This window comes from Myxine glutinosa, chromosome 1 (assembly GCF_964187855.1).
Source record: "Myxine glutinosa chromosome 1, kmMyxGlut1.1, whole genome shotgun sequence".
Classification (NCBI taxonomy): domain Eukaryota; kingdom Metazoa; phylum Chordata; class Myxini; order Myxiniformes; family Myxinidae; genus Myxine; species Myxine glutinosa.
The window spans coordinates 341,230,095-341,242,964 of record NC_136261.1 but is presented as its reverse complement, the minus strand read 5'-3'; the positions used below and the strand labels follow the sequence as shown (position 1 = coordinate 341,242,964).

Here is a 12,870-nt window from a genome sequence, read left to right as displayed (position 1 = left end):
CTTGTAAAAGCTATTTTATATTTGAAGTTATAACTTTAACCTATAAGTAATTGACTGGTTTTCCAAATGCCCAGATCATCAGCTGGGCACCTTTTTTCATCGAGGTTTCGATCCTTTCAGCCCAGAACCTCTCCAAATGGCAGATCCACAACTCTGACTGCAGGTTGCAGCCTTATGCTGAAATCGATCAAATTCATTTTTTTCCCTCATTAATCTACACTCAATACCCCATAATGACAAAGAGAAACAGGATTTTAGAAAGCTTTGCAAATTTATTAAAAAGTAAAAACTGAAATATCACATTTATATAAGTATTCAGACTCTTTGCTAGGACACTTGAAATTTAGCTCAGGTACCTCCCATTTCTCTTGATCATCTTTGAGATGTTTCTACACCTTGATTGGAGTCCACCTGTGGTAAATTCAATTGATTGGACATGATTTGGAAAGGCACACACCTGTCTATATAAGGTCTCACAGCTGACAATGCATATACGAGCAAAAACCAAGCCATGAGGTCGAAGGAACTGCCTGCAGAGCTCAGAGACAGGATTGTGTCGAGGCACAGATCTGGGGAAGCCTACAAAATTTTTTTTGCTGCATTGAAGGTTCCCAAGAGCACAGTGGCCTCCATAATTCTTAAATGGAGGAGTTTGGAACAACCAGGACTCTTCCTGGAGCTGGCCGCCCGGCCAAACTGAGCAATCGGGGGAGAAGGGCCTTGGTAAGGGAGATGACCAAGAAGCCGATGGTCACTCTGGCTGAGCTGCAGAGATCCTGTGTGGAGATGGGAGAAACTTCCAGAAGGACAACCATCACTGCAACACTCCACCGATCTGGGCTTCATGCGAGAGTGGCTAGACGGAAGCCAAACAGTTCAATCTTGGTTTCATTCGACCACATAATCTTGTTTCTCACAGTCTGAGATTCCTTTAGGTGCTTTTTTGCAAACTCCAAGCGGGTTTTCATGTGTCTATCACTGAGGAGAGGCTTGACACTGATCTTGGTGTTCAGGGAATGCCACATTCATGCCAAAGGCGATGTTTGTCAGTCTTCTGAAGGACACACATGCTTTACCGAGTCTTGATGGTACTTCGTCGTCAATCATTGCATTTTGAGAGAAGACACCTCCAAGGTAGCTGACTTTATCTACAATTTTGAGAGGCATGTCATCGATGGTAATGGATGAGACGGTATACGCACCTTCTGGTCTCGACTGAAGCATCTTGATCTTGGTCTTCTTGAGGCTAATCATGAGGCCATAGCGACGAACACATTGGGCAAAGGAGTTGACAATAAATTTCATATCCTCAAGATTATGACTGAAGAGTGTGCAGTCATAGGTGAAAAGTACATCACGAAATTTATGAGACAATATTTTATCTAACCCGAATTTTCTCCATCAATTTATGCATAAATGAAAATTCACAGAAAATAAGAAAAATATCCGCTAGTAGGGGGATGCAATTCCCACCCATGGGAATACGTTTAACCTGTTGAAACATTATCCCACAAAAGGACACAAAAGTATAAAATAAAATAAAATGAACAGCATCCTTAAACTTCTGCTTATCAAAACAATGAAAACTTGAGTATTTTTTTTTAGAAAAGAATGTTCTATCAAACCTGACACATAAAAACTTATTAAAAGAGTTAAAAACCTTGTCAATTACTTCGCAGAGTGAATCCCTCACTAGTGCTAAATCCAAATTTGTATATAAGATTGAAAAATCAAAAACCTCAACTGACTTGATATTGAGGCATCTAATCCTATCGAAAAACTCCAAAGTAGAATTTATGCTCCAGAAAGTGTTAATACTGGAAGTCATTATTAAATGTGAGGCGTCATTATTACTTTTATCAGGATCTTACTATAATTCACCAAATGTCCGTCTGTCTGTCTGTCTGTCTGTCTGTTCGAAGGTACTGTAAAAACTGCTGAACCGATCGCAAAGATATTTTGGGTGGATAATCCTGGGATCTCCAGGAGTAAAATAGGCTATTTAGTTTTCCCAATTTCAGTTTTGTCTCCAGCATTCTCAGGTTTGGACTCCCGCATAACATTCGCGTTCGCATAACGTTCATTGTTCTCATTGTGACGATGTTGCTTTTGCGGGTGCCGTACAGTCGGTGCAGCCATTTGTGCGGCACCCGGGAAAGCAACATGTCTCCATCGATCGCTAACAGATCTCTGTCTCCATCGATCTTGCCAAGGCCGTAACACCTGTCGGCTCAAAATCCTTTTAACTGTTGATTTGGTACAGTCACACGTATCGGGAATTTGGTACACGTATCGGGAGTTCATACGACATAGCGATTGTGAACACGATTATCGATCACGATTCACGATCACGATCATCACGATCATAGTGTATCGATCACGATTTGAAACACGATGGAATAATATTTACCCATATGAACAGTGATGTGGCTTTTATTTAAATTCTACAAATACTGTTTAGATTTTGATGGTTTGCGTGTGATATGATTTAACGGATGTTTATATGAATCGTTTAAAATTAAAAAAAACCTTTAATTTCTGATATTTTGCCTTTTCATTTGGGCCTCCCAATTGAAGCCCCGCCCATAGGGCGGGTACCGTTGCTAGTAATAATAATTATACTTCACATGCCGTTTTGTAAGCTTGTGTCAATGAAATAATAAATAAAGTACTGAATCGAATTTACCGTCAAAGAATCCCATGTGAGATTATTAATCTGTATAATGAATGCTGACCTCTCCTCTTTTCCCAACACGACTTTCCAAAGCACACATAAGAGTGAATATATGGGACAACGTTGGGCACATCCGCTTGTACAGAGTGGGAGATGGTAACGAACCCGAACCAGAACTCTGACATTCCTCTTCCATGCTGGCTTGGAAAAACTCCACAGGTTCTCTTGGAAAATATTAAAGGTTTTCCACATGACACGATTAAAATGATTATTTCCTCTTTGAAATGACTTTGGTTCGTCACAAAGGTAAATCGCCAGTGAGGTAATCCACACGGCAGCCATATTCAGTGATGCTTTAACATGCAAAGTACGTCTGACCGAAGCGAGCGTGCCTCTACGTCCATTTGTTTAGAACCAGTCGAGCGTTGTTATACCAACGTGACACCACACTTCGGTGCTCTATACGGCACAACCTGTTGAACTTCATTTCCGCATGAGCGGAGAAAAGAAACTGCCGTAAAACTTACTCTCTGCCGTAAAGTCTGTCGTGGATTCCACAATGCCACGTGGATTGCATATTTTATGAAGGAAAAGGATCCAGAATGGTCTGCTGATGCTTTCATTGAGGTTCACAGGGGGGTCATACCAGTTATTGAAAACATCATTCTGAATTCACCTTTCCATATATTACCATGTGTCCTATTGTTCAAGAAAATCATGCAGTACCTCCTCCTTATGTAAATATATGTGATCATGTGACTCCTTTATAAGGCATCTATTACGCTGAAACACGGTAGGAAGGGTAAAGATCGGAAATGCCAATAGTTTAAGAAAGGAACAGAAGGGAAGACAGGTATCTGTCCTAGGAATGGATGTATCTCCTTATTGTGTACGTATAGGCAGGGAGTAAATTGAAGAAAATAAGAGAATGCAGGATAGTAGGAGTTGGAAAGGAGCTGGGCAGAGTTTGGGAGAGAAGGGGAGGAATATAGGAGTATTGGGAGAGAATAATATACAATTACACCACATGCAGAGAACATGGCAAGCAAAGCACCATGCCAGACCTTTTTTGAATGGCAGAGGTACAATCGTGGCTAAAAATATTGGCACCCTTGCACTTTTCTCAAATAATGCACCATTTCTTCCAGAAAATTGTCGAAATTAAAAAATCGCTTGGTATCCACATGTGGATTTCTTTCGTTTGCAGTGGAACAAAACAAAAAAAGCTGAAGAAATTACTAAAACATAACTTATTCCAAACAGAAATCCTAAAATGGCCCGGACAATATTATTGGCACCTTTTAGAAGTTGATATAAATAATTAGATTTCAATCAGGTGATTCTCCTTTACTTTGGAATTGAACTCAACTGTGGTGAGTTGCTCATGCCTGCAATATAAAAATCACTCATTCAACCAGTTTGAATGGAGAAAAGGAGTCATTCTGCTGTTTTGTGTCATTGTGTGTACCGCAATGAGCATGGAGATAAGAAAGAAAACCAGAGAATTGTCTGAGGAGGTCAGACACAAGATTGTAGCTAAGCATGGACAATCTCAAGTCTACAAGTCCATCTCCAGAGACCTTGATGTTCCGGTGTCCATCATAAGCAATGTTATCAGGAAGTTTAAGGCCCATGGCACAGTAGCCAAACTCCAAAGATGTGGCGGCAGGAGAAAACTTGATCGAAGATTGCAGCGAAGGATTGTTTGAATGGTGGCTAAAGCACCTCGATGAAATGAAAACAGATTCAAGCTGACATTCAGACACAAGGCACAACAGTTGAAACTCGCACCCACTAGGCGCCACAAATCACACTTGTACAAACATTAAAAATGCAGGCGAGGACTTTCCTTTGGCATGATGTGCAGGGTGGAAGGCGATGATGCGGCCTGTTATGGAAGCCAGCGCCAAAGTAGGGCAGTGCCAAAGTAGGACAGTGCCAAAATATGGCAGCACCAAAGCAAGCCAGTTATGAAGTAAGCCAATGATGCAGGAAGTCAGTGATGAAGCAAGCGATGAGGTAAACAAGCAACAAAGTAATCCAGTGATGAAGTAAGCCAACGATGCAGGAAGACAAAGATGAAGTAAGCCAGCGACAATGAGCACCTCAGGACATGCACCCTAAACCAGCCCTCATGACACTCTATGAAGGTGCTTCTCCTTCACTTGCGAGTCCTCTTGTACGTCAGGAGTTCTGCTGTGTGCGTTCTCTCGGCCCCTCCTCGTCCTTTTGAGCAGAGTTCTCCTCTGGCCAGTCCCATCGATGGGGAGGCCCAAATAAAAATAAATCCATTGCCTGCTTCTGGGCTCTACAGTGCATTATACCACCATGGCTGGTACACACTGGCCAGAGAACGTGATGGCCTTTTTGAAGTGTGTGACATGTGTGCCTTTTCGTGATGGGAAATCATCTGGCGATCATCTGGCACTGCCAACAAATAAGAGGCGTTTACACATACCATTTCTACCCTAAATTTCCTGTCTACAAATTACATATTATGCTGCCCCCTCAGCATCATGTGTAACAAAACGACTTACTCTGATAAGTCCCTAATACATGGCAATCTAACCTACTCTAATTACACGGACCATGTTACATTTACCGCAGTCTAGCTATGGACCACCGCCCATCCCCCACCCCATCGCCCCCTTCCACGTAACAATATTAGTTGCATGTCTCAGTTGAAGCTTCCAATGTCAAAAGTCTGAAACCTTCTGATGCCACTCCCACTCCCTCTTGTGTAATTACTTCCATCACCGAAGGTGGACGGAGGTTATGTTTTCACCTCTGTCTGTATGTTTCTCTGTGAACCATATATCTCCAATTTATGGATGGATTAGGACGAAACTTAGTGGATTAGGACGATAGGTTGGGTGTGTGATAAGGACTACTTTTTACGATTTTGGTGAAGATCCAGGTGCGGATCCAGAAACGAGAGGATTTTAACATTTTTAGGTAATTCTTCCACACCATTGAGATATGGGGCCAAAAACAATATATAGCATGATATCTCAAAAAGTCGTGGATGGATTATGACAAAACTTGGTGGATGAGTTAGGTAGGTGGGGCAAGAACAGGCTTAATATATTTTGGTTCAGATCCAGATTTGGATCCGGCCTATCAGTGGGATACAAAACGTAAACTCTTCAATCTGGCGGAGGTATGCACTCTACGAGTGCTGTTCTACAAGGTGAGTCATACATCCCAGGACACGGTTTTAGCTGCTTATGCAAGATTTGTTTATACCATCTACAAGGGAGTAATAACATATTACAGTAATAACAGTAATACATAACAGGATTAATAATAACATATAACAGTAATATAGCAATTGTAACAATTCCTTCGACAACGAGTGCATCCGGATGACATTTGCCGTTGTCACGGCACAAGATAATTTTTCTCCATGTGCGGTGTGAGAACGGATGCAAAATACCATGTGTTATGGTGCCGAATGCTTCCTGAATGCGTTGTTTCAGTTCATCAACAGATGTCATGCGATGTTCTGCAACCTCAGATTTGACGTACTCCCACAGAGCATTGTCACAAGTGGTCACGTCAGGACTGTGCGGTGGCCACAGAAGTGTGGTGTCACAAGGTGTCAACCTGTTTTCATGATCTGCATCTGACAATTCACAAATGACAGTTGGTTTATATGGTTTCATATGAAGGTCTGCTTTCATTGTGCGACCTAACGATGAATACGAAACACCCAACTCTGCAGAACGCTTCTGCAATGATTTTTTTTGGAGATCTGAGAACGAATGTTTCAATGTTTTGAATTCCCAAATCACGAATTTTTGATCGTCCGCTGTGCTTGCTGTCGAGCACACTTCCAGTCTGAAATGCCTTTCTCTCCCCAAAGATGAAGATTTGATTTTGACGGTGCCGGGTGCCGGCTTTCCAAAACGCTCCTCAAAGTCTTCTTGCACCTGTTTCATCGTCTTGTTTGTGTTTCTCCACACCACTGCTCCCAGCCTCTCTTCCACTGCAAATGGACTGGTGTCTGCCATCTTGGTCTAATATATTATTATTTGTATTATCTGAAAAAAAGGAAAACAGCATAAATGCATGGTATAAACAAATCTTGGAAAAGCAGCTATAACCGTGTCCTGGGAATTATAACTCCCTGTAGTTAAGTTTGAAGTCACCATTTATCTGGCGTATATGGACACCGTCTTGGCAAAACAATCGAGATGTTGACAAAAGTATCAGGTAGAAATGGTAGGGGAAAGTGGTACAAAATGGACCCCTTGGGTCATATGGACCCCTTGGTATATTCCACCAGCAGCTGCTGCCATCTTGTGGCTGTTCATGTTAAAACATTCCTTTGTGGATTAGCAGAAAGTAACAACATGGTGGCCATCCCTATCCAGTCTTGAACTCGAGCTGAACCATCCAACATTTTGACACCTACTAGGATCTATCGGTAGGTATGTGAGAAAATTGTGTTTGTGGTGACAGAGTGACTCATATTTCCTAGTGTTACTGCATGCTTTTAGAGTATAAGTCAGTCACTAAAATTGACCTTTGAAACATTCTGCCCAGTACATGTGGTTTCCAATGATGTCAGGTTTTCATGGAGGTCGTTCATGGGGCAAAACGGTCCATTTCCCTGGGGTAAAATGGCCCGTGGGGTACCATTTTACCCTTTAGTGGGCCATTTTACCCCATACATGTTTCTTATTTTTGTTACAAATATGTAGGCCTATGTATACATGTAGGCCTACCCTATATGTATGTATGTATGTATGTCTGTATGTATGCATGCTTGCATGCTGGCTGGCTGGCTGGCTGCATGCATGCATGTAACTTATACATATCTACTTATACCATGTCATTTTATGCACTGAAATATAAGTTCATCTATTGGGCAGGGTGCTTCATGATTGTTGTCTGCTTTAGTTAGTGCTGTTCTCACCAAGTCGGGTAATGAGGGTTAGGAATAAGGGATTATGGGTCATCAAAATGGTCACTGTTTGAATTTTGATTTTCTGTGGAAGTAAGATAGAAACATTGGACCTTACTCTCACAAAGGGGCAGGGTGATTATAAGAAATCTGAGAGGGCACCCGTGTACAATTGCCTAGTTGGAACAATGCATGAGTATTTATACACACATTTGTGTATTTGCAGGTGAAGATGCCCCGCAATTATGTACGGAAATCAACCAGGCAGTCTTGGACTGTGGAGGCAATGGAGGCAGCCCTTCAAGCAATAGAGAATGGTGACATGGGGTATAAAAAGGCTGCGAAAGAATTTGGAGTCCCCAAAACCACACTTAAACGACGCCACAAGGGTGGGAACAAGACTGCTAGTGCTAAGGGCTCATCAAAAACTCTTGGTCGTTACAAGATGGTCTTCTCCACAGAAATGGAAACAGCACTAGTGCAGTATATATTGAGTATGGAGCAGATGATGTTTGGGATGACCACAGTGGAGGTCCGTCGATTGGCGTACCAGATGGCAGAACAGAATCACCTCCAGCATCCTTTCAAGAATGCAATCGCTGGAAAAGATTGGTTGCGAGGCTTTTTTTCACGACATCAAGACCTTTCCATCCGTCAGCCTGAAGCGACATCTGCTGCAAGAGGCCCTGAAAATGCTGTGAGACCTGTTGGTGGTCCTGCACCTAACGTTAATGCTGTGAGAGGCCCTGAAAATGCTGTGAGACCTGTTGGTGCTCCTGCACCTGATGCTAATGCTGTGAGAGGCCCCGAAAATGCTGTGAGACCCATTGGTAACACTCAAAGACATGCTGCTGTTCCAAGACCTGCTGTTGCAAGCACCAGTAGGGAGTTCATTTCACCCTTTCAAATCAGTCCCCCACCTAAGGCTACTCCTGCTAAGGGTAGGCCTACAACACGTCAATCAAAAAGGTCAATGTCAGAGCATTTAACATCAAGCCCATACAAGAAACGACTTGCTGATGCAGCTGAAGAAAAGAAAAGACAGGAAGCACAGAAGGCAAAGAAGGCAAAGCAGAGAGCTGAAAAAAAACCTCAGAAGCAAAAGAAAGTTGCAGAAAAGCCAAAAAAGAAGATAGTGAAGGGTAAACGGGCTATATTTACGGCACCAGAAGAATCTAGCGAGTCTGAGGATGATGATGGAACAATGTGCTTATTCTGCCGGGAAAGTTATAGTGTGATAGGAGAAGGATGGATAAAGTGCACAGTCTGTCGTCTTTGGGCCCATGATGGTTGTGCAGGTGTGGATGAAGAAGATGTGAATTTCATCTGTGACTTTTGTGCCTAATTATGTGCATAATCTCACCTTGTAGTCTGTAATTTTTCGCAATAAATATTATTTCAGGTTCAAAGTGTTTTGATTGGTGACTCTGAGGGTAATTATTATGTTTTTCAATGGGGTGACCATATTACCCCACGGGGTGACCATATTGCCCCACGGGTGGACCATATTGCCCCATATGTGGGGGCCATTTTGCCCAACGTGGTGTACAAAATGGCCCACTTAGCACATTTTTGGTCTTTGGTTCTCACCAGTGAATGGTTGATTTGATTCTAATACCAAGTAATTTGTGTATTTATAATGGAATAATGATTGTAAAGACACTGTCTGATTTCAGATATACTGCATCATTTTGGATAAAATTTCAAAGAAAGCTTAAGTGTGCCATTTTGCCCCACCTTCCCCTACTATCATATTATTCTTGAGGACAATATCTGTCTTCAGAAAGCATAAAAGTACCATTCACAGTCTCCATGCTATTTATTTAACTTTAAATTAACTCATCCAATTAATGAACCTTGTACTTAAAACTTTCATGTCATGTTATATTGTTAGCTTATTTGTACATAGCGGCTTAAATGCAGTATGATGAAATTCTTCATATTCTTCCTCTTCGTGTGCAGCATGAGGCAGCGCAGTCGCATCATCAGGTGGGGGCACGGCTACGTCGCTGATGCAATGTCCGCTGGAGGTCAGGGCAGGAATTTGGTCAGGGTGCCAGCGATAGCTCGTAAACTCAATGGTGAATAATTACTTTTAAAATTATACTAGCTGGATCCGGATCCAGATCTTCACCAAAATTGAATTGATTCTTCCTTGTCACACACACACAACCTGTCCAACAAGTTTCGTCCAAATCCATCCACACCTTTTTGAGATAGTTTGTTCACACACGGACAGAAAAATGGACAGACAGGGGTGAAAACATAACCTCCATCCACCTTTGGTGGCGGAGGTAATTACACAGTGGGATCTCCGTCCCACTGTGTAATTGTCAGAAGACGCTCACCAACGTCCACAAACGTCCACCAACTAATGCCAGCAGACGGGACACCGTCCATCCGAGGAACGACACACACATTGATGCATCACACTGAACTGTGAAACACACGTATACACCCCTCAAGGCCACCCAGCCAACCCTGTGCTGAAAAAATACAATGGGAATGAGACACCTGCTTGAACATTTACTTTAGCAAGTGTAAATCACATTGTGCAACCCACTGAGCTCCGCCGTATCTCGGAAACAAATGCATCTACAATGGGTCAATGCACCTATACAATGGGTCACCGCACATCTACAATGGGTCACTGCACATCTACAATGGGTCACCGCACATCTACAATGTGTCAGCGCACAACTACAATGGGTCACCGCACATCTACAATGGGTCAACGCACATGTACAAGGGGTCAAAGCACATCTACAATGGGCCAGCGCACAACTACAATGGGTCAACGCACATCTACAATGGGTCAACGCACATGTACAAGGGGTCAAAGCACATCTACAATGGGTCAGCGCACATCAACAATGGGTCACCGCACATGTACAATGGGTCACCGCACATGTACAATGGGTCACCATACACCCACAATGGGTCACCGCACATGTACAATGGGTCACCGCACATGTACAATGGGTCATCGCACATGGACAATGGGTCACCGCACATCTAAAACGGGTCACCGCACATCCACAATGGGTCACCGCACATCCACAATGGGTCACCGCACAGGTACAATGGGCCACCGCACATCTACAATGGGCCACCGCACATCTACAACGGACCACCGCACATCTACAATGGGTCACGCACATGTACAATGGGTGAATGCACATGTACAATGGGTCAATGCACATGTACAATGGGGCACCGAACATGTACAATGGGTCACCGCACATGTACAATAGCTCACCGCACATGTACAATGGGTCAACACACATGTACAATGGGTCAATGCACATGTACAATGGGTCAATGCACATGTACAATGGGCCACCGCACATCTACAATGGGCCACCGCACATGCACAATGGGTCAGCGAACATCTACAATAGGTCAACGCACATCTACAAAAGGTCAGCGCACATCTAAAATGGGTCAGCGCACATCTACAATGGGTCAGCGTACATCTACAATGGGTCAGTGCACATCTACAATGGGTCAGAACACATCTACAATGGGTCACCGCACACCTACAATGGGTCACCGCTCATCTACAATGGGTCACCGCACATCTACAATGGGTCACCGCACATTTACAATGGGTCACCGCACATCTACAATGTGTCAGCGCACATCTACAATGGGTCACCGCACATCTACAATGGGTCAACGCACATGTACAAGGGGTCAAAGCACATCTACAATGGGCCAGTGCACAACTACAATGGGTCAACGCACATCTACAATGGGTCAACGCACATCTACAATGGGTCAATGCACATCTACAATGGGACAACGCACATCTACAATGGGTCAATGCACATCTACAATGGGTCACCGCACATTTACAATGGGTCAACGCACATATACAATAGGTCACCGCACATCTACAATGTGTCAGCGCACATTGTAGATGTGGTCAATGGGTCACCGAGTCAATGGGTCACCGCACATCTAAAATGGGTCACCGCACATCTACAATGGGCCACCGTAAATGTACAATGGGTCAGCGCACATCTACAACGAGTCAGTGGACATCTGCAATGGGTCATCGCACATCTACAATGGGTCAGCGCACATCTACAATGGCTCAGCGCACATCTACAATGGGTCAGCGCACATCTACAATGGGTCAATGCACATGCACAATGGGTCAGAGCACATCAACAATGGGTCAACGCACATCTACAATGGGTCAATGCACATCTACAATGGGTCAATGCACATGTACAATGGGTCAACGCACATCTACAATGGGTCAGTGCACATCTACAATGGGTCAACGCACATCTACAATGGGTCAACACACATGTACAATGGGTCAACGCACATCTACAATGGGTCAGCGCACATCTACAATGGGTCAGCACACATCTACAATGGGTCAGCGCACATCTACAATGGGCCACCGCACATGTACAATGGGTCAGCGCACATCTACAATGGGTCAGCGCATATCTACAATGGGTCACCGCACATCTACAATGGGTCAACGCACATGTACAATGGGTCAACGCACATGTACAATGGGTCACCGCACATGTACAATGGGTCAACGCACATGTACAATGGGTCAACGCACATGCACAATGGGCCACCGCACATGTACAATGGGTCACCGCACATGTACAATGGGTCAACGCACATCTACAATGGGTCAACGCACGTGTACAATGGGTCACTGCACATCTTCAAAATAACTTGCGATTATCACGAATGAAATTGCTTTCGCTAATCCAGAAACAACCTTGTCGCGATCGCACGCACAACGACACGAAGGAAAAAAGTTTCGCTGAAAATCATACTCTTCGTCTCTATGCCAGACAAGACGCTTTCAAACAAACTTGGAAAGCCTATTTTACGTCGTGGACCTTCAGGAAGCATGATGGAGCCCAGAAAGAAAAGCAAGAAATCTGAAAGTTTTTTTTTTGTGTACAAGATCGAAGCTCGTGTAAGAGCTAACATTAAATGACATAAAAACAAACTGACACATATAACATATGATAAAGGGAGCGGGAGACAAGATGGGGGAGAGATGGGAAGCACACAAGTACAACAGTAGAGAACAGGGACATCGGGAGATCTGTGGGAGGGAGAGAGATTGGGGGGGGGGCATGCGAAGGGCCATGGGAAAGGGTGGGGGGAGGGGGGCGGAGAGAGAATCGGTGGGAGAGAAAGTTAGCAATCGAGTCGGATTCATTCAAAAGATTTTCTCGAAAGTTGTTCAATGAGATTCCAATTCCTGTAACGACTCGTTACATATCATATGACATGACCA

General features: G+C 43.6%; 1 protein-coding gene and 1 long non-coding RNA gene across 5 annotated transcripts in view; one reads left to right on the top strand and one right to left on the bottom strand.

Annotated features, from left to right (window-relative positions):
- Window positions 1-12,870, top strand: part of LOC144889486 (uncharacterized) — a 497,490-nt gene that overhangs the window by 359,990 nt on the left and 124,630 nt on the right. The window lies entirely within an intron of this gene.
- LOC137412771 (neutral amino acid transporter 9) overlaps window positions 1-12,870 on the bottom strand; it is a 195,871-nt gene that overhangs the window by 182,564 nt on the left and 437 nt on the right. The window lies entirely within an intron of this gene.